We start from the raw sequence: 18,513 nt of genomic DNA on the forward strand, positions 1-18,513 counted from the left end.
CGTCTTCTTACCTTGAGCCCACAATAACACTTCAGATGGTGTCCCCCCACAGGGGTGGGGTTTTTAATAAAACTAATGTTTCAGTCTGATTATGTTTTGGGAGATTTGTGGTACCAGTGGGAGAAACAATGAGCTTTGCTGTTGCTGCATTTATATAAAGCACATGCAGGAACATGATTTGTTCGGTGATGCTGGATGGCCAGATAAGCTGGAGGATGGAACAGCAATGCCTTTGCTGATCTGAAAGTCTTTTATTATATTTGTTGTTACTTTGTTGCAAATGTCAATCTCTTAACCTTTCCTGCTGGGCAAATGATCTTTGTATGCCCAAGATACATAAATGGATATATACAATCTGATAGGGTTGCCTGCCCAGTTGCAAAGAGCAATATAATGAGGTAGGAGGAAGAAAAGTTAGGAGGGATACATCATGGAAAGGTTAAACAAACTCTTAGCTTGGGAGGTAGTTCTAAAAAACATAAAAGATAAAGGATTGTGCTGGCCACTAATTGGAGGTTTTTCATCCCCTTGTGTATTGTGTCTGTTTTCCATTCTTTACCGCTTGCTTTTCTCAGCCCACAGCACAAGTTCTCTTTACTGGCACGTCTAATTTAATGGAATCCGCTGGGTGCTATTAAAACCTGCCCCGGTTCCTGTGCCACTTTTTTCTTGACAGGTCTGAAAATTAGACCATTTTAAGTCGTGTCAGGAGCGGCAACAGAAAATAAACAATCATATTGTGGCATTGTATGTAATGACATACAGGTGCCCAGGTACTCATTTCCTGCCACAATAAAAATAGGAAGACTTATTTACTAACCTTTTTTCCAGATAGCGGGATATGGCCAGTGGCAGGCGTTGTAGCCCCTTGAGGCAATAGTGTTCCACCACCGCCACCCACATGCATTGTCTCAGGTTTGCCTTCCTCCTCAATGAAAGCATAGAGAAGCACTTCAAGCAAATTCCTTTTTCAGCAAGCATTGAAAATTAGGTCTCTTGTGTGCAGAAGGGTCATAATGCCAACAGCATATGCCCCGCATGTACAATCGTTAAGACTAAGGGTCTCATTACAAGCTTGTCAGTAATTGACCGCATATGCCCAGCAAGTACAATCATCACCACTAAGGGTCTCGTGGCAAGCTTGGCAGTAATCAACCGCATATGACGAGCAAGTACAATCGTCAACACTAAGGTTCTCACTACAAGCTTAGTGGTAAGCAGCAGCATAATCCAGCAAGCACAATCATCAACACTAAGGGTCTCACTGCAAGCTTCACCACAATCAAATGCATATGCCCAGCAAGTGCAATTGTCAACACGAAGGGTCTCATTATAAGCTTAGCGGTAATCAACAGCATATGTACAGCAAGTACAATCATCGCCACTAAGGGCCTTATTGCAAGCTTGGCAGTAATCAACAGCACATGCCCAGCAACTACAATCATCACCACTAAGGGTCTCATTGCAAGCTCGACAGTAAGCAACAGCACATGCCCAGCAACTACAATCATCACCACTAAGGGTCTCATTGCAACCTTGGCAGTAATCAACAGCACATGCCCAGCAACTTCAATCATCACCACTAAGGGTCTCATTGCAAGCTTGGCAGTAATCAACAGCACATGCCCAGCAACTACAATCATCACCACTAAGGGTCATATTGCAAGCTCGACAGTAATCAACAGCACATGCCCAGCAACTACAATCATCACCACTAAGGGTCTCATTGCAACCTTGGCAGTAATCAACAGCACATGCCCAGCAACTACAATCATCACCACTAAGGGTCTCATTGCAAGCTTGGCAGTAATCAACAGCACATGCCCAGCAAGTACAATCATCCCCAGTAAGGGTCTCATTACAAGCTTGGCAGTAATCAACAGCACATGCCCAGCAAGTACAATTGTCAACAATAAGGGTCTCACTGCAAGCGTGGCAGCAATCAACCGCATATGCCCAGTAAGTACAATCATCAACGCTAAGGGTCTCACTGCAAGCTTTGCGGCAATCAACCGCATATGCCCAGTAAGTACTATCGTCACCAGTTAGGGTCTCATTGCAAGATTGCAGTAATCAGCAGCATATGGCCAGCAAGTATAATCGTCAACACTAAGGGTCTCACTGCAAGCTTGGTGGCAATCAACCGCATATGCCGAGTAAGTACAATCGTCAACAATAAGGGTCTCACTGCAAGCTTGGCGCCAATCAACCTCATATGCCCAGTAAGTACAATCGTCAACACTAAGGGTCTCACTGCAAGCTTGTTGGTAATCAACAGCTTAAGCCCAGCAAGTATAATCGTCAACACTAAGGGTCTCACTGCAAGCTTGGCGGCAATCAACCGCATATGCCCAGTAAGTACAATTGTCAACACTAAGGGTCTCACTGCAAGCTTGGTGGCAATCAACCGCATATGCCCAGTAAGTACTATCGTCACCAGTTAGGGTCTCATTGCAAGATTGGCAGTAATAAGCAGCATATGGCCAGCAAGTATAATCGTCAACACTAAGGGTCTCATTACAAATTTAGCGGTAATTCCACTGGAATTACGGCTAAACTTGTTTACTGTCACAGCCACCTGATCTTGCGGATTTACCTGGAGATTACGAGTGGTGGTATGGCAGTGCTAATGCTTCATTTTGGAGTTCATACAACTCCATGTGGATCTCTTCTGATTTATTATGAGCAGTAGGTCTGCTGCAGTATATTGGAGTATTTCAGGAGTTAAAATGGAGGTTTTCCATTCAGCCATATGCTGGAGGAAGACCCTCCTAATGACCTGCAAGGTTGGAATTTGGTGGTTCAGGAAGCTGGCAGTAAAGTGGCAGTAAATCCCTTTACCACCATTTTCCCACCATCTCCAGCCTTGTAATGATGTCCTAAATTCCTATTCTTGATACTCAATAAGAATAACTACACACGGGTAGGATACCGTGTGGAATTGACTGACGCTCAGTTACTGGTAGACACCGGTCAAAGTTGTGTGCATAACCGGGGCATTTGTCAATACTTATACCAACATTGCTACGCATTCCATTAGCTACCCTTACCTCCCTGTATTGGAAAAAGGTGCAGAAGGAGACATCTCTCTTTTGTTGGCATAAAAGGCTGCAGATTTATTTTCGCAACTTTGCTAAATACTGCATGCTTCTCATCGCTGCGAATACAAACATTGTGAAATTGTTTTCCAGGTGCAGCGACCAGCAGACTGTTACATGTCCAAACGTTCCTTCCCCGTTTTACAACCAAGTGCACTGTAGGCCAAAGCTCCCCCAACCATTATTGTCTGCGCCCCGCCTGACTTGCAGGTGATCCTGGGCTGGGGGAGTGCTGTTTTGCCGGGGGAAGCTGAGCCCTCATTGACACCTCTAGCACCCTTGCTGCTAGGCTTCAAGGGAGTCCTGATCACGAGAAGAGCGAAAACACTTCCCACTTTCCCATGGCTTGTTAGTACCCACAGTGCCACTGGTCGCTAAAACAATGCCTCGTCGTTCTGCGACTGCAACGGCGAAGCCCTAAAATTTCCTATTGGCCGAAGTCCTTATGTAGGGTGAGTGGGAGGAAAAACTGCTTGCAACGTTGTTCCTTTGGCGTCTGCTGGCTGGCAAGATAGTGCTGCCGGTGGTCTGTGCTGCTTTTATCATCCAGGGCACGCCCCCCTCCTTTGCTGCCCTTTTCGTGGGCACCTCGCCCCCTCACCTTTCCCGGGCTCAACACCCAGCCGGCTTTGCGGGTTTTGCCCAACTCCTCCCCCTTACGGGGGGGGGGGGCGGTTGGGAGGAAGGAGGATGCTGCTCTGGGCGCCTCCTCAATAGTTTCACTCCGTCGTCACCTCCCTGTCCGTTGTCCTGGCGCTTCCTTCACAATGTTGGCATCTCTATTACAAACATAGCTGGACGGGCGTCACACAGGGCTTCTCTGCTCCCATCTCTTGGTTGCTTGGACTAGTCCCTTACGGGTATGATTGTGCAGTGCAGTTCAATATAATTAAGAAGTGTTCAGGGAGAAAAAAAAACACGATTTCCAGGAAAATAAATTATGAAAATAGCAATTATGAATTGGCTGCGAAACTACTAAAGCGAAAATAAAGCAATTGAACTGCGAGAGCGATGGGTAATCAGTAATAAGCCAAGGAGAATGTAAGATTGAAGCTAAAAAATATATATTGCCTTTCAAGCGGCTGGCAGCACTCAATGGAGCAGTAGGGAAATCTGTCAGAAACAAAACATTAAAAAATGATAAAAGCGAGTAAGGGGCTGCTTTTGAAGGCGCCCATGCACTGTGATGCAGGGCAGAGGCTAAGGTGCACCACGCCAGACTTGCAGCACTTCTGTAATGTCAGGTTGCCATACTATCTTTATGGCTATGAAGGCATAATTGGCGATGGTGGTGCCCTCTGGCATGTTGTTCTCACAGAGGGCCCATTATTCCTAAAGGGAAGAAAGACATTGCATCTGGGCACAGCACTCGCTCCCTGTACACCCGAAGAACAACTGTGTGACATTTTGAAATCACTCTCCATGCGTTTATTTTAACGATCAACAATTGGAGTTAGGAACCCTTTGGGGCCCCCCTCTAATAGGGCGTATATTCTGGGTTCTGCTACTAGTCCTTTGCATAAAGGGAATAAATCAAAGCAGGTCTGTTTTATACGTTGCGTTGTGTGGCGGGCGCAATTTCCGCCGCCGAAGCAAAATTGACAAATGTTTTATATTTTGGTTCCCCTGTCTCGCAGAAAAAAAGCCATACAACGCTGCAAATTTGCCAACGTGAAACCTAAAATGTATTATTTTGGCCTGCAATTGCAGCCAAATTGCAGATTTGTGCACTGATTCGCATGGGAACATCTGCATTGTTAGCCAACGCTAAATTGGTCAAAAGAGGCGGATTTCCAGGGACGTCATTTAGGGGTCGCAACTGCGACCTCTGAGGTCTCCCTTGCAACCTTTTTTTTTTTGTAATGCAAGCTCCTGGGCTGTGGCCAGCACCATGTCGCTCTTTTAGTTCTGTAGTGGCTGGCTTTCTTGTTCAGGCACCTTAAAAAAAGAAGAAAAATAAGAAAAGGAGTGGCACAAGTCTAACACTTTCAGCACTACCCTAAATAAGAAAGACTAGTAATACCAAATAATGTATCTTTCTGGAATTCTATACAATAATTGCTAGATTCATTAAAGGTTTATTTCAGGCACACTTCAGCGGGTGAGTCACTGATTTAGTCTGTTCTTAAACGCCTCACTCAGCCTTTCATCCTTCTGAGGTCGATAAATGAGTACCAACACAGGTTGGGTGATGTTGGATATATATTTTTTCTATGTAAAGCGCTTAAGCGTAAGTGCTATATAATAACACATCATTATCATTTGGTCATGGACGTCTGCTTTCATGTACAGTCATTTGTAATATGGGCCTATACAGACTGATCTTAACGATAAATATGACGATCCATTCTTGTATGAAATGTACATCACATTATAGTATAATGTCATAACCATATTTTTGGTAGTGTACAATGCTATGTGATGCCACTTCCTGTTTTGTCAACAGGTGAAAGGTCGTGCTCCATCGCTTCCCGCGATATCACTTCGGGTGGGGGTCAAATGACATCACTTCCTGTGATGTCATCAGTGGGTCAAGGGTCGTGTGATGTCACTTCCGCTATCCCTGGCATTTTGGTGAAATGACGTCCCTGCGGATTTCCAGGAGATGGATTCATAGATTTCACTGATCCCAATTGCAATGGATCCTCCCTACTACCCCGACCCCAACGTTGGGACATGATTATACTTATCTTATTTTGAGTATTTTTTTAATAGCCCCAAATGACTACATGAGAGCGACGTTTATGCACACAACTCTATGCATAGGCCCCTATGGCAGAGCCACCAATTCATTTCATAACCATACTGTCCCAATATATTTCTGATACCTGCAGGGCAGAGCCCTTGAGATGTTGTTTGTCATTTCACCATCGGAGGGTCAAGAGGATGTCAACACAGTGTCAACAAACACCATGTGAATAGAAGGAACGTTGGATGTAGATGTCCTTTCAAGCACGTAGCTGTCCGGATGCACGTGGTTCCCCATCACGTTGGTTGACGTGACACAGAGCACGTGCCTGGCTACCTGTTCAAGCCTGCCGAACCTCACATAAACTGAGCGACCCTCTCAATCACCTGCGCACCACCAATGCTATCTTGCCATACATGGTGGACACTTTGTTTACTTGTTTAATGTGCGCTCTGAAATATTTCGGCCCTATTTTAGGCTAAATGTAATATTTGTTTTGGTCTGCAAACTCCTGCATCCCAATACGATATAAGCACATGATTGCAGTGAATGTGTTCAGTATTTGTTGTTACTTGTTCATTATTTATTGTTTGTATTAATTCTCGGATTATTCGGCCCACAGTCCTGGTGGTACAGAGGGTCGACCACGATAGCGTATTGGTATGTTTGTCAATATACACATTAGATAATTATAATCTTTATGGAATTACTCATTTAACTCATTGATGGTTTTGTAAATTTGTAAACATTGATGTTAGAATTTTTGTGAATTGTTGCCTATTGTTGATCCTGTTATATGTTTTACTGGAAAATATAAATAAAGATTTCAACAACAAAAAAAGGCCTGCCAAATGAGATTTAATGCAGATTGTTTTTTTTTACCACATCTTTTGTTCTTTTGGGTAGCCTCAACTTCTACAACCTATTATGATATGCACACAGTACATAAGTGAATGCAATTAATAAACATTACATGTTAATTCAACCTCATGGACATTCAGGCTGTAGGATAATCTTTGATTGAATGTGATGCTCTCTATTGAATGACACATGGTCAGGATGAAGCTCTGCACTGAAAGAGCAAATGTCGGACGTTGAAGGGACAGAAAAAAGACAAATGAAATTCACCAGTCATTTTCCTCTATGTAGAGTGACCACTGTTGACAAATAGTAAGGCCTGCTGGAAGAAAATGATTCCAATGTTTTATTTCTATTCATGCAAATAAAGTAAAGATTATCTTTATTAATTGTCACGGGATGACACCCTGTAAAGAGAGGCACAGGACACCCAGGAAGGGTTTCGGGAGGTTGTGCCGAAGTAAGGTGGACAGCTAAGTACACACACAGCTGAAAGTAATGAGAATGAAGAGTAGGCAAGTGTAGCAAGGAATAAGGTACTACAGAATGGATTCCCTCTAGGGGTGTATGCAGATATAGGAAAAGAGTATTCCACGGACCTTAGGAAAAACTCTAGCCTTCTGCACAGTTTGCTATAACAGAGGCCCACGCTGTTTGCTCATGGCTTGGAACAACAGCTATGGGTGTCTGTAACATAGAAACGAGACAAGGGAAGGGGCAGAAGTTGCCTGATGGAAACCAACAGACAAGCTCAGTACAAAAGGGTCTACAAACAGTACAAGAGAAGATACTTACAGACAAATCCAGGAAAAGGAAGTTGATAGCAAACTAGCAGAAGGAAATGAAGGGAAAGTCGTGTAACAGGATTGGATAGCAGAGGACAGTAAGGAACAAGGTTGAGAGCTCAGAGGAGCAGGAAAGCAATGAGCAAGCCCACAGGAGCAGGGCTGTAAGGTAGAGAGCCCAGAGGGAAAGGGCTTAGGGCAGCGGAGTAAAGCAGGCTGCACGGCAAGGAGCCCAGAAGGGCCGGGCAGCAAGGAGTGAGCCCTGAGGGGCAGGGCCGCTGACTGTAGAAGGTTGCAGAGGACTGTAGAGGGCTGCTAGGCTGAGAACCCAGCAGACAAAGGCTGTAGGTAACCAGCAGCGGAGCGTGATCGGCTGGAAGGTAGGAAGCCCCGAGGACAAGGGCTGTTGGCAGCGGAGAGAAGCGGGCTGCGCAGCAAGGAGCCAGAAGGACCGGCAGCAAGGAGTAAGCCCAGAGGAGCAGGGCCGCTGACTGTAGAAGGCTGCAGAGGACTGTAAGCTGCAAGGTAGGAAGCCCAGAGGACAAGGGCTGCAGGCAGCCGGAGTGAGGCAGGCTGCAAAGCAGGGAGCCCAGAGGACAAGGGCTGTAGGCAGCCAGAGTGAGGCAGGCTGCAGAGCTGGGAGCCCAGAGGACAAGGGCTGTAGGCAGCCGGAGTGAGGCAGGCTGCAGAGCAGGGAGCCCAGAGGACAAGGACTGTAGTCAGCCGGAGTGAGGCAGGCTGCAGGGAAGGAGCCTGGAAGACCAGGGCAGAAGGTAGCAGCTGAGCGAGATCGGCTGCAAGGCAGAAACCCGGAAGGGCACAGGCGGAGGCTGGAAAGCAGCAGAGTGTGATCGGCTGCAAAGCAGAGAGCCCGGCAGGGCAAGGGCGCAGGCTGGAAAGTAGCAAAGCGTGATCAGCTGCAATGTAGAGAGCCCGGCAGGGCACTGGATCCAAAGCCGGAGTAAGGAGGAACCGCATACAAGATTCGAAGCTCGAAGCAAAAGAGGTGCCAGAAAGACTCCTAATGCAAGAGACTGAGCGCCTGCAGGCAGCAGCTTTTATACCGCCCAGCCCAGCACAGAGGCAGGCTAATTGGTCGCACCTGGATCCGCACACCTGCAGACAATCGGCCTCCTCCCTCTCTGTTCCTGAGCTGGTGAAAGCAGAGCAGATCCCTAGGGCTTCTGGAGATATTAGTTCCGAAGATGGCAAATAGGAATGGCCAGGAAAAGATGGTTATAGCCAATTGCATTGTGGTAAGTGTAGTTTGTTGGGAAAAATAGAAAAGCACCAAAGTCTCGCAAATGGAAAATAAAGTCCATATTGATCATAAATGTATGCGCCCATGGCACAGGCATGACATTAATTGTATAAATATATATAGTGCCAATAAAGTTATGGTGGGCTTAAAAAGGCTTGCAAAAAATCTTTTCACCTGAAATGTCAAATTAGGTTACACCTTTTGAGCCAACTCACACATGCCACAATGCCACCTAGTAGCCATCGCTGGAATTTCACCTCCAGGTCAGAGCCACATCAGCAGGGCATTTTGAGTATACACATTAGGCCAACTGCAAGCCTTTTACACAAGGAAATAGTTTTGATTTACAGGGCAGTTTATTACAAAGATTTATCAACTTGGGTTGTCTGAGGACACTTCAGATGTCCTAGGACATCTGTGCATATTTCTGCATTACAGGGTTGCTGAAAAGCAGTTTTTGGATGGCTTATAACTTTGACGTCACTCAATGAAACTGCATGTAATTTTGGAATTTTATTCTAAACCTAATTCTGAATTCTGTCAAGAGGCGACAAAATCAGAGGGTGGTTCCCAAAATATTGTAAAAGCTTATAACTGTAGTGCCATTTGATGAATTTGCACAACAGTTGGGAAAACGATGTTGGATCTAGATATAGAAAAGTTTTGAAAAGTTTGGTGGGAGGTTAAAGGGACGTTATGGTTAAGTTGCACTAATACAATCCTATGAAATTCAAAGAAAAAACTTTGTTAAAGGGATGTTATGGTTATAGGTAAAACCAAAAAAACACCCCAGAAATTCGCCAGGTATGGTAAGATAAGCAAGCATATCTTGCGCCACCAGCGTGCACTGCTAACACTCACGAGTAGAATATCAAAAATGGCATTACAAATATCATTGATCACATTACTGATGACATCACATATTTGGCCACTTGTTTTGTTCACTGACATATGTTGACCAGGCAGTTTTGTTTACTGACAGTGAAAATATGAAGATTCAGAAGGTACTATACATGTAGAGATTAACCTATTTGTATGTTTTTAAAGTACTTTCCTTAGGGTTTGGTTTGAGCTCATAGTGTACATATATTCAGCAATAAGCAGGCTTCAAACACACAATTCACTTGTATACATAATGATGAACTTTAACATTATTGACTTTTTATGGTGATGCTTCTTTTCTGCTTACTTTACTTTCCCTTTATGTGCCTCTAATTTGTATATACTGTGCATTTTTTATGTATTGTTTGTACTAAATGTTGAATTATGAATTTTTATTCCATGTTTAACATTACTGAAACTCTGCTAAAATAGCATTCATTATTTTAGTAGTGAAAATTGCCAAATGAAATATACTGTACTTCTATGATCCATGCTGCAGCCATTTGTTTATGCATCATTAGGTTCCTCTATTAACAACAACACTGCAACATAAAATGCTGTGTACATGGGTACATTATTTAATACATTAACTAGTTAATAGTAGGTTTCCTAATAACCCCATTTTGCTACCAACATTGTAAACACAACAACATTGTCAATATGTGGTGTCATCAGTGATGTGATCAATGATATTGGTGATGTCATCTTTGATGTACTGGGTTTTGGTGTTAGCATGCATGCTGGTGGCGCGAGTTATGGTTGCTTAGTTTACCATAACTGCCGAATTTCTGGGGGTGTTCGGTTTTACTTGTAACCATACCGTCCCCTGTAACAAAGTTTTTTCATTGAATTTCATAGGTTTCTATTAGTGCAACTTTGTTTTTGTTTGTTTATTTGTAATGCGCACCAGACCCAAGGGTATCAGGGCGCAGCAGTTACAAGAATATGCAAAGCTTAGTTACAGAGAATCATACAATGAAATACATTACTTACACAGGCAGGATATACAGCTATTTACATTCACTTACTTCAGCAGGAAATACCAACATTTGCACATATTGTGGGCGTTGTACATATACATGTGTATGTGGTCTTACCGCAAGTAGGTAGTTACTATTTACATAGTGGTGACATAGGCAGGGATGTGGCATCATGCAGATTACTGGTCTGTGGATTTTAGCAACTGGATAGTGTTCGTTCTGAAGTTCTGGTAGGACTGATCTACTCTCAGAGTAGGATGCAGGGAGTTCCATAATTTAGCCGCTTTAACGGGGAAGCTATTACCACCAATCGTGGATAATTTAAATCTGGGGATGGACAGACAGTCCTGATATACTGTTCTGGAAGTTTGTAGGGATGTCCTTTTGCGGTGCAGCATTATTGAGAGATTTATGGGTGAGCGATGCAGTTTTTAGTAAGATTTTGTCATTTGTCCGGAGCTAATTGTTCTGTCGTCTGTTCTCAGAGATATGCTCTCTTTTAGAGATACTTAGGGCAGCTATAAGGGCATTATTTTGTAGGGTTTGGATTTTTGTGATGACGGATTTGTTGGCGCCTATATACAAGGCGTTACAATAGTCCAGGCGGGACAGAATAAGGGCTCTGGCTAGTATGGTGCAACTATTGTTTGAGAGAAATGATTTACCTGTTCTAATAAGTTTACATGTGTACGCTGTGGACGACGCTAGTGTGTTGACCCATTTAGAAAAGGGCAAGGTACAGTCAAGGTAAAAGCCTAGTGTTTTTACCTCCTGAGCTACCTTAATGGGGTTGCCGTCTATCGTGAAGGAGGAGTAATCGGCTCCTAATTTTTTTTAGGTTAGACTGGGTAGCCAGAATGATGAGTTCTGTTTTATCATCATTCAGGCATAGACCATGCATGGCCATCCATGCCTGGATGATGATGTACACTCTATTCACCAAGGCCAAATCCTTGTAATAATCCCTCGTAAGCAGGAGGAGAATCTAAGTATCATCTGCATAGGTAGTGTAGGTGATACCAAGATGATCTAGATCATTGAAAAGGGGCTTAGTGAAGATGTTGTAGAGTGTGGGCGAGACGCAGGATCCCTGAGGTACGCCACAGGGGATGGGTATGGGGTCTGCTGCTGCTGAGGGTGAGAAGACCCTCATAGTTCTGTCGCTTAGGAATGATCTAATCCAGGTTATAGTATCTTTGGAAAAATGTGCTGCTGTGTCGAGATGGTTACATAGGATGGTGTGATCCACCAAATCGAAGGCAGCTGAGAGGTCCAGGAGAAGTAGCAAGGCTGGGTTGCCGCTGTCTCTGAGCTCATCAACCTGGGTCTTTAGGTCGATGAGGGCGGTCTCCATTCCATGTTGTGGATGGGAGCCTGATTGTCTAGCTCCTAACAGGTGGTGTAATTCCAGGTCGTTTTGGATTTGCATGTAGGCCACCTTGTCGAGTATTTTTTGGAAGGAAAGGGACTGTTGTGATTGGTCTGTAATTGGTGGGAGTAGAGGGATATAGGGTAGGTTTTTTTTAGAAGTGGGAGTGCCCATGATTCTTTAAGGTTAGTGGGGATGTTGCCTGAGGCAAAGGAGGCGTTAATGAGCTTGGATATAAAAGGTGATAAGTCTCGAGCCGCATATTTAATGAGTTGTGCCGGGAAGAGATCGCCCGGACAGTTGGATGGTTTAAGAGATAGGATGATTATTCCACCTCGATGATAGATACTTTGGAGAAGCTGAATCATGTGGGATATGTTTCATCGATGACGACATGTGTTTTAGGAGTGGATGGCATATGTAGAGCAGCTTTTTTATCGGAAATTTTATTTTGTAGGGTGGATGGCACGTTTAGCGCAGCTTTTTTCTCGGAAATTTTATTTTGTAGGGTGGATATTTTGTTGGATAATGCGTGTTGGATATCTGAACACCATTTTTTATCTTTGGTGCAGGTGTCTGATATTGCGATGGGAGTCTCGAGTTCTTTAAGAATAGTGAATAATTCTTTTATGTTGGAGTTGGCTTGGGTGTCATATGATTCCCGTTTAGTGAGGCAGATTTCTTTTTTATATCGGGAGGAGAGTCTGGTGAGCTTAAGTTTATTAGCTTCTGAAGGTGATAATTTCCATGGCTCTTCACAGTTTCTTTTTTCTTGTCTTAAGTTTTTTAAGAGTGGTGTGACCCATTTGTTTAAATGGTTTTTTGGCTTACTTGGTCTCAGTTTGAGTGGGGCAATCTGGTCTAAGGAATAAGCCATGATTTTGTTGTACTCATTGACCATGCTTTCTGGCTCATTAGTGTCGGGAAGTGAGTTGAGAGTGGGCAGAATAGCAGGGATCAGCCTATCCACTGTAATATTTCTTTTCTGGTTAAGGTGAGTGGAGCCCTGGGGGCAGGTATGGGGGGAGGTCTATTGTTAGAAAGCGTGAATGTGAGTAGGTAGTGGTCGGTCCAAGCCACCAGTGAGGTAGAGAGGATATTAGCGTGGCAGTTGTAGTCTGCTACTCAGTCTAGAATTCTCCCTTTGTTGTGGGTAGGAACTTTGCTTCTTTGGGTCATGCCCAGATCTGATAGGATATTTGCTATAGCCCGGGCAGGCTGATCCGCAGGATCATTGAATCCTAAATTAAGGTCCCCCAGTAGTAGTAGTACTTGCATAGAACTTTTGAGGTTACTGGAGAGAAGGGTATGGATGTCTTCCTCAAATGTCCCAATTGGACCCAGCGGACGGTAGATCAAGTGGATATTAAGGGTCTGGGAGTTGATCAATGGTAGTTTGACTGAGAGGGCTTCACATGATTGAAAGTCATTGGGGGTAGCTAGTCTCAAGGAGAGGCTGCATTTACAGATACTGGCTATACCTCCACCTCTAGACCCTTGTCTATCTTGTCTTAGGATAGTGTAACCATCAGGAACTGCTAGCATCAGCATAGGACCCGCTGCAGCGTGCAGCCATGTCTCGGTGATGGCAAGGAAGTCTAGGTTGTCGCTCAGGATCGCATCAGCAATCTCTGTGGCATGAGCTACTAGAGACCTGGAGTTTATTAGTGCTCCTTTAATAGGTGGGCTCATAGGCGCTGTAGTTGTTAGGCTGTTTGTTTGATAGTCTTTGCGTTTAGGGTGTTGGACAGTGCAATTTTTGGTCTCAGGAGGGCAATTAACTACTAGATTAGTACTCATAGGGGTTGGACCATGCAGGGTTTTGGTAGTCCTCCTTCCTGTGAAGGTGGGTAGTGAGCTGATGGGTGGCTCATATATTTTGGCTAGTCTAGCTCTAAGGCGGGAGTTCCTGGACACCATTGTGCAAGGATTGCTCAGGATAGGACATTGGAGGTTGTATGTAGTTGAGGGCCTTTTTTCAGGGTATGCCATATTTGGTGAGTCCCCAGCGGCTAGTGCCTGAGGTCTGGCAAGGCAGAGTGTAAAGCCCAGTATGAAGAGTGAGGTACATGCGATCAGGTTGGTAGTTATAGTAAGCATGACAGGCCCAGCTGTAAAATATGTGCAATAATCAAATGGCAGGGCAAATATGGGCTAAATACAGTAATCAAGAGGTAGGGCAAACCTAGGCTAAATGCAATAGTCAAATGGCAAAGCAAATATGGGCTAAATGCAATAATCAAATGGCAAGGCAAACATGGGCTAAATGCAGTAATCAAGAGGTAGTGCAAACCTAGGCTAAATGCAGTAATCAAATGTCAAGGCAAATATGGGCTAAATGCAATAATCAAATGACAAGGCAAATATGGGCTAAATGCAGGAATCAAGAGGTGGGGCAAAGCTAGGCTAAATGAAATAATCACATTCAAGGCAAATATGGGCTAAATACAATAATCAAATGGCAAGGCAAATATGGACTAAATGCAGTAATCAAGTGGTAGGGCAAACCTAGGCTAAGTATTGTTGGCAATAAGTCAGGTTGGTTACAATTGGCAATGGTTACATTAGACCAGAAACATGAGTACTGAGGTTACTAGGACTGATTTTCTAAATGGGACAAACGAGGCATTGGGTAATAAATAGTCATAGAGTATAGGAATAGCAATGCATGAGTGTGGGCAGAATGTAGCTTACATAGTGGGGGTTAGCCAATGGTAAGGCAAATGGCGAACATTGCAGTTTTCTGTGTGTCTTTGCGAGCGATGAGTAAAAAGTAGACACAGGAGTGTTAGTGGAGGGAATGCTTAGGCTAGAGTTTAAGGTAGTGGGGGTAAACCGTACCGTAGTGTGCCTGGAGGAATTGGGGCACTGTTAATGATGTCCGAGCTCTGGAGGGGTACTTGTCTTTTTGCTCCGGTGCGCTAACAGCGGTGCCAACAGGGCCTTAGGTGCGGGCCTTTGATGTTAGGGCCGGCTACGCCTGCCGGCTTGAGGATTGGCTGACTAGGTGTTACTGATGGCCAATGGGGTTGCGGCAGCCACAGCAGCCTAGTCAGCAGCCCAGTATGCGCTCCGTTATGCATGGAGCGGCCATTTTGGAGTGGCTGAAGTCAAGTAAAAGATTATTTGGGCAATCACAAGGCCCGTGAAGTAGGGGAATTATTGCAAGCAGCGCATTTCACGCTGATGCGCACTTCGTAAGGGCAGCACAATTAATATTATGCTCAGAAGTCGGAAAGGATGTGCATCGCGTGCATGAGTGTGCTGGCGTTCCAGAGAAGGTCAGGTGCCCTCATGGGCTTACCGTCAGTGGCTCAACATCATGGGTTGGCACTGGCTCCTTTCTGGTGCTCCTGGCAACAGAGGGGCTTCTTCCTAGTGTAATTCTGCTTGAAGGTGGCAGACCTCGATGCAATCCTTTGGTGTTAGGGCCGGCTACGCCTGCCGGCTTGAGGATTGGCTGACTAGGCATTGCTGATGGCCAATGGAGTCGCGGCAGCCACAGCCATAACATCCCTTAAACTACGTTTTTTCACTGAATTTCATGGGTTTTTACCAGTGCACTATAATTTGCTACAACTTCCTAATATACTTACCCCAATATAGCAGCATTTTCGGCCGATGTAGAAAGTTTAAACTTAAAACTGTGCCATTACCCCCCTCCTAGCAACATTTTGAACATGTCTAAGAACTTTTTGTAACTTTTTCCACTGCTTTTGTGTTCACCAACGTTCGCGAACCTCTGACGTCATTGTAGACTTTCTGGATAGTGTCACGTGACAATGCGCACACGCGCCATGATGACGTGTTCTATGGTCCGTGCTTTGCGAACAGTTCAAAACTAAATTTTCAGCTGATCTAGGACGTTTTCCACACACCAACTGCCACTTAAAAAAGTTCTACAAATCTTTTGCATTTCCATTTCACTGCCTGGCAGGAGCCTGTTTGCCTATTCGCCGTCTTCGCAGTCGACAGTCTCTCTAGGGGACACTTGCCAGTTTGTAAAGGGCTCTAGTCTGTTTTTCATTTGGATGGTTAGATTTCTTCTTTCGGATTAATATATCATGGGCATAGTGAAACACACTAAGTATACGTATATACGAACGGCCCAAAGCAAGAAAAGAATCAATGACGGGGTGTGGCCTTATGATGACATATTGTCAGCTCGCCTCATCTTTACTCCAGTTAAGGTGACAATGAAAATGGCAATTGAGAAGCCGCTGCCTCCATCTCCCCCAAACTATGCACCTAGCTATGCTGAATCTTTGGAGGGGGAAGGCTCTTTGATACTGATAGAATCTGGTGAGACTTCCACATGTCAGAAATCTGACAAAGTTCCAGTATGTTTTCCCCAGTTGGGGACTGATACTGAAGGTGGGAGTGGGACCTCATTCCTAAATTCACCCCCTTCGATGAGTGCCAGGGATAGCTTGAGGCCTGGGGATAGCTCCCTATTGGCATTGTCCCAATATCCGTGGGAAGTGTCCTCTGCACAGAAAGAGATGCTGGGATCGGTTGATAATTGGAAGGAGGGGTCCGTTGGTTCAATTAACGTTCAAATATTGGCGGAATTTCAGCTACACACCTCATTAATCAGAAATCTAATTAGGGCAGTGGAAATGCTAAAACAACCCATGACTGGAAAAGTAAAAAGTGACTCATGAGGGACAAATACGGAGCGAGATAAGATGGTGGGGGAAGTCATATCTGCGGAAAATGGTGATTTTCCGTTTTATTCACCCCAACAACCATTGAAGGTAAACCCTAGAAATAAAGAGGGTGTTGTGCGAAAACCGCCATTGGAGCAGAATAAAGGGTAGCCAGAACGCTCCTCCTCTCCAAAATTAAAAGATTGGCCTCCATCCAAAATAAATAAATAAAAACAAGCAGAAGCATGGCAAAGGCTTGAATAAAGGATCAAAGAATAATTGGTGTAATTTTATTAAAGAGGACTTGGCCATTAATGATGATGAGTCCAGTCTTGACACTACTGGGGATGAGGAGGTTATCTGTAGACGGGACGGGGGCCTCCTTGCCACTCACACCATTACTGAAATGATGAAGAAAAAGGGCAAATGCAAAAATCAAAAGGGGAAATTAAAAAGAACACCTCCAGAACAAATTCATAATCAGATAAAAGGAAGTCTTTTTAATTTCTTCCCAAAAAAAAATCGATTATTGACCTGACAGTAAATTCTATATGCTCTACTGTACCAGTGTGTGTATTTAGCACAAAAGATGTTATTGAGATACCCTGTATAAACTGTAAAAAAGTCATACTCGCTAATGGACCAGGGAAGGCTCTGGATGATGAAATGGGAGTAATTAATATTAGTCCCCCTCCCCAGAAACACACAGACTATAGAGCCCTGTCCACAATGTCATATTCACAGATTTTCGGGGACAGAGCCAGTGTTCAATAGAATGGTCCGGGGGCCAAAAAACATCTGAGGGTTCCTTCCTCGCTTTTCACTCCTAATGGCTCTGTGGTGATTGGAAGTGGGGCTTCATCAGAGAGCTGTAAGGGTCATCACATAATGGAGGAGAGTAATCAAACTAATGTTGGAGGAACACGTTAATTTCCAGAGTTCTTTGGGGATACCATCTCATCAAGTGGTGGGCCAACCTGAAATGTCGCTGACACTTATAGAGAGAGAGTAGGGCCATCCAAAACTATGGAATTAGATAAAATAAATGCAAAGTCAGGAACATTAGAAACTATGGGAAGCTCTTGTCATGATTTAAGACCGAGAGAAAAAAAATACTCCCTCTGCAAATATTGCGGAACATGTAGCAGCACCTGGGTAAGACTCTCCTAAAACGGTTCAAGAGAGCTATCTAAATTGGGTGCAATGGAGAAAACGGTGTCACCCGGACAATCTGGGGCCTATTGCTCTATTATTTATTCGATTATAGGGGCCCAGAATCGCTCACGAGAAGGCATATTTTGGCCATCCTTAATGAAATTCCTGCCCTGAGAGTGCTGTCGTCTGCAAATATCAAACAGGTCGACTTTATCCATCCAGAACGATTAGACCACGTTTGTTTGGTACTCCATTCAAGATCTATATATGATGCTATTTTACAGTCGGCAGAATTGTTTAATAAGATGGGGTATGATGTCCTGTCTTTTTTCCCCCTGGTTTCATGGACTTAAAGTCGCCGTAGATGATGAAACGAGATGGAGGTGGTTAGCAATGACCCTCAGGGACTCAATACACCAGCTGATAGATATGAAGGCTAACCTTTAATAACAAGCATCTCTTGCGTCTCTCCCTGAATTCTAGGGGGCAAGCTCATCTTCTGAATTCACTCAATGTCGGCAAAATGTTAACATGATATCTCTGATATGCCTGAAAGAATCCTGAATGACCAGTCTGTGTGTCTTGGATGGTTATGAGTGTTTTTTTTTAATTTGCTATCCAGGGTACCCTAGGTTGGCCGTCGGGAGGGTTCTTTTCACAGCTGTACAGATGAATGGTGCCTTTAATGTGGTGAATTCTAATGTGGCAACTCAGGGTATATTGGCACTACTGCTTGAATTTAATCGTGTTGTAGGAAAGGTCACATTGCTACTGATCAATGTTTATT

Source organism: Ambystoma mexicanum, chromosome 6p (genome assembly GCF_040938575.1).
Source record: "Ambystoma mexicanum isolate Mex_15411 chromosome 6p, UKY_AmexF1_1, whole genome shotgun sequence".
NCBI classification, from domain to species: domain Eukaryota; kingdom Metazoa; phylum Chordata; class Amphibia; order Caudata; family Ambystomatidae; genus Ambystoma; species Ambystoma mexicanum.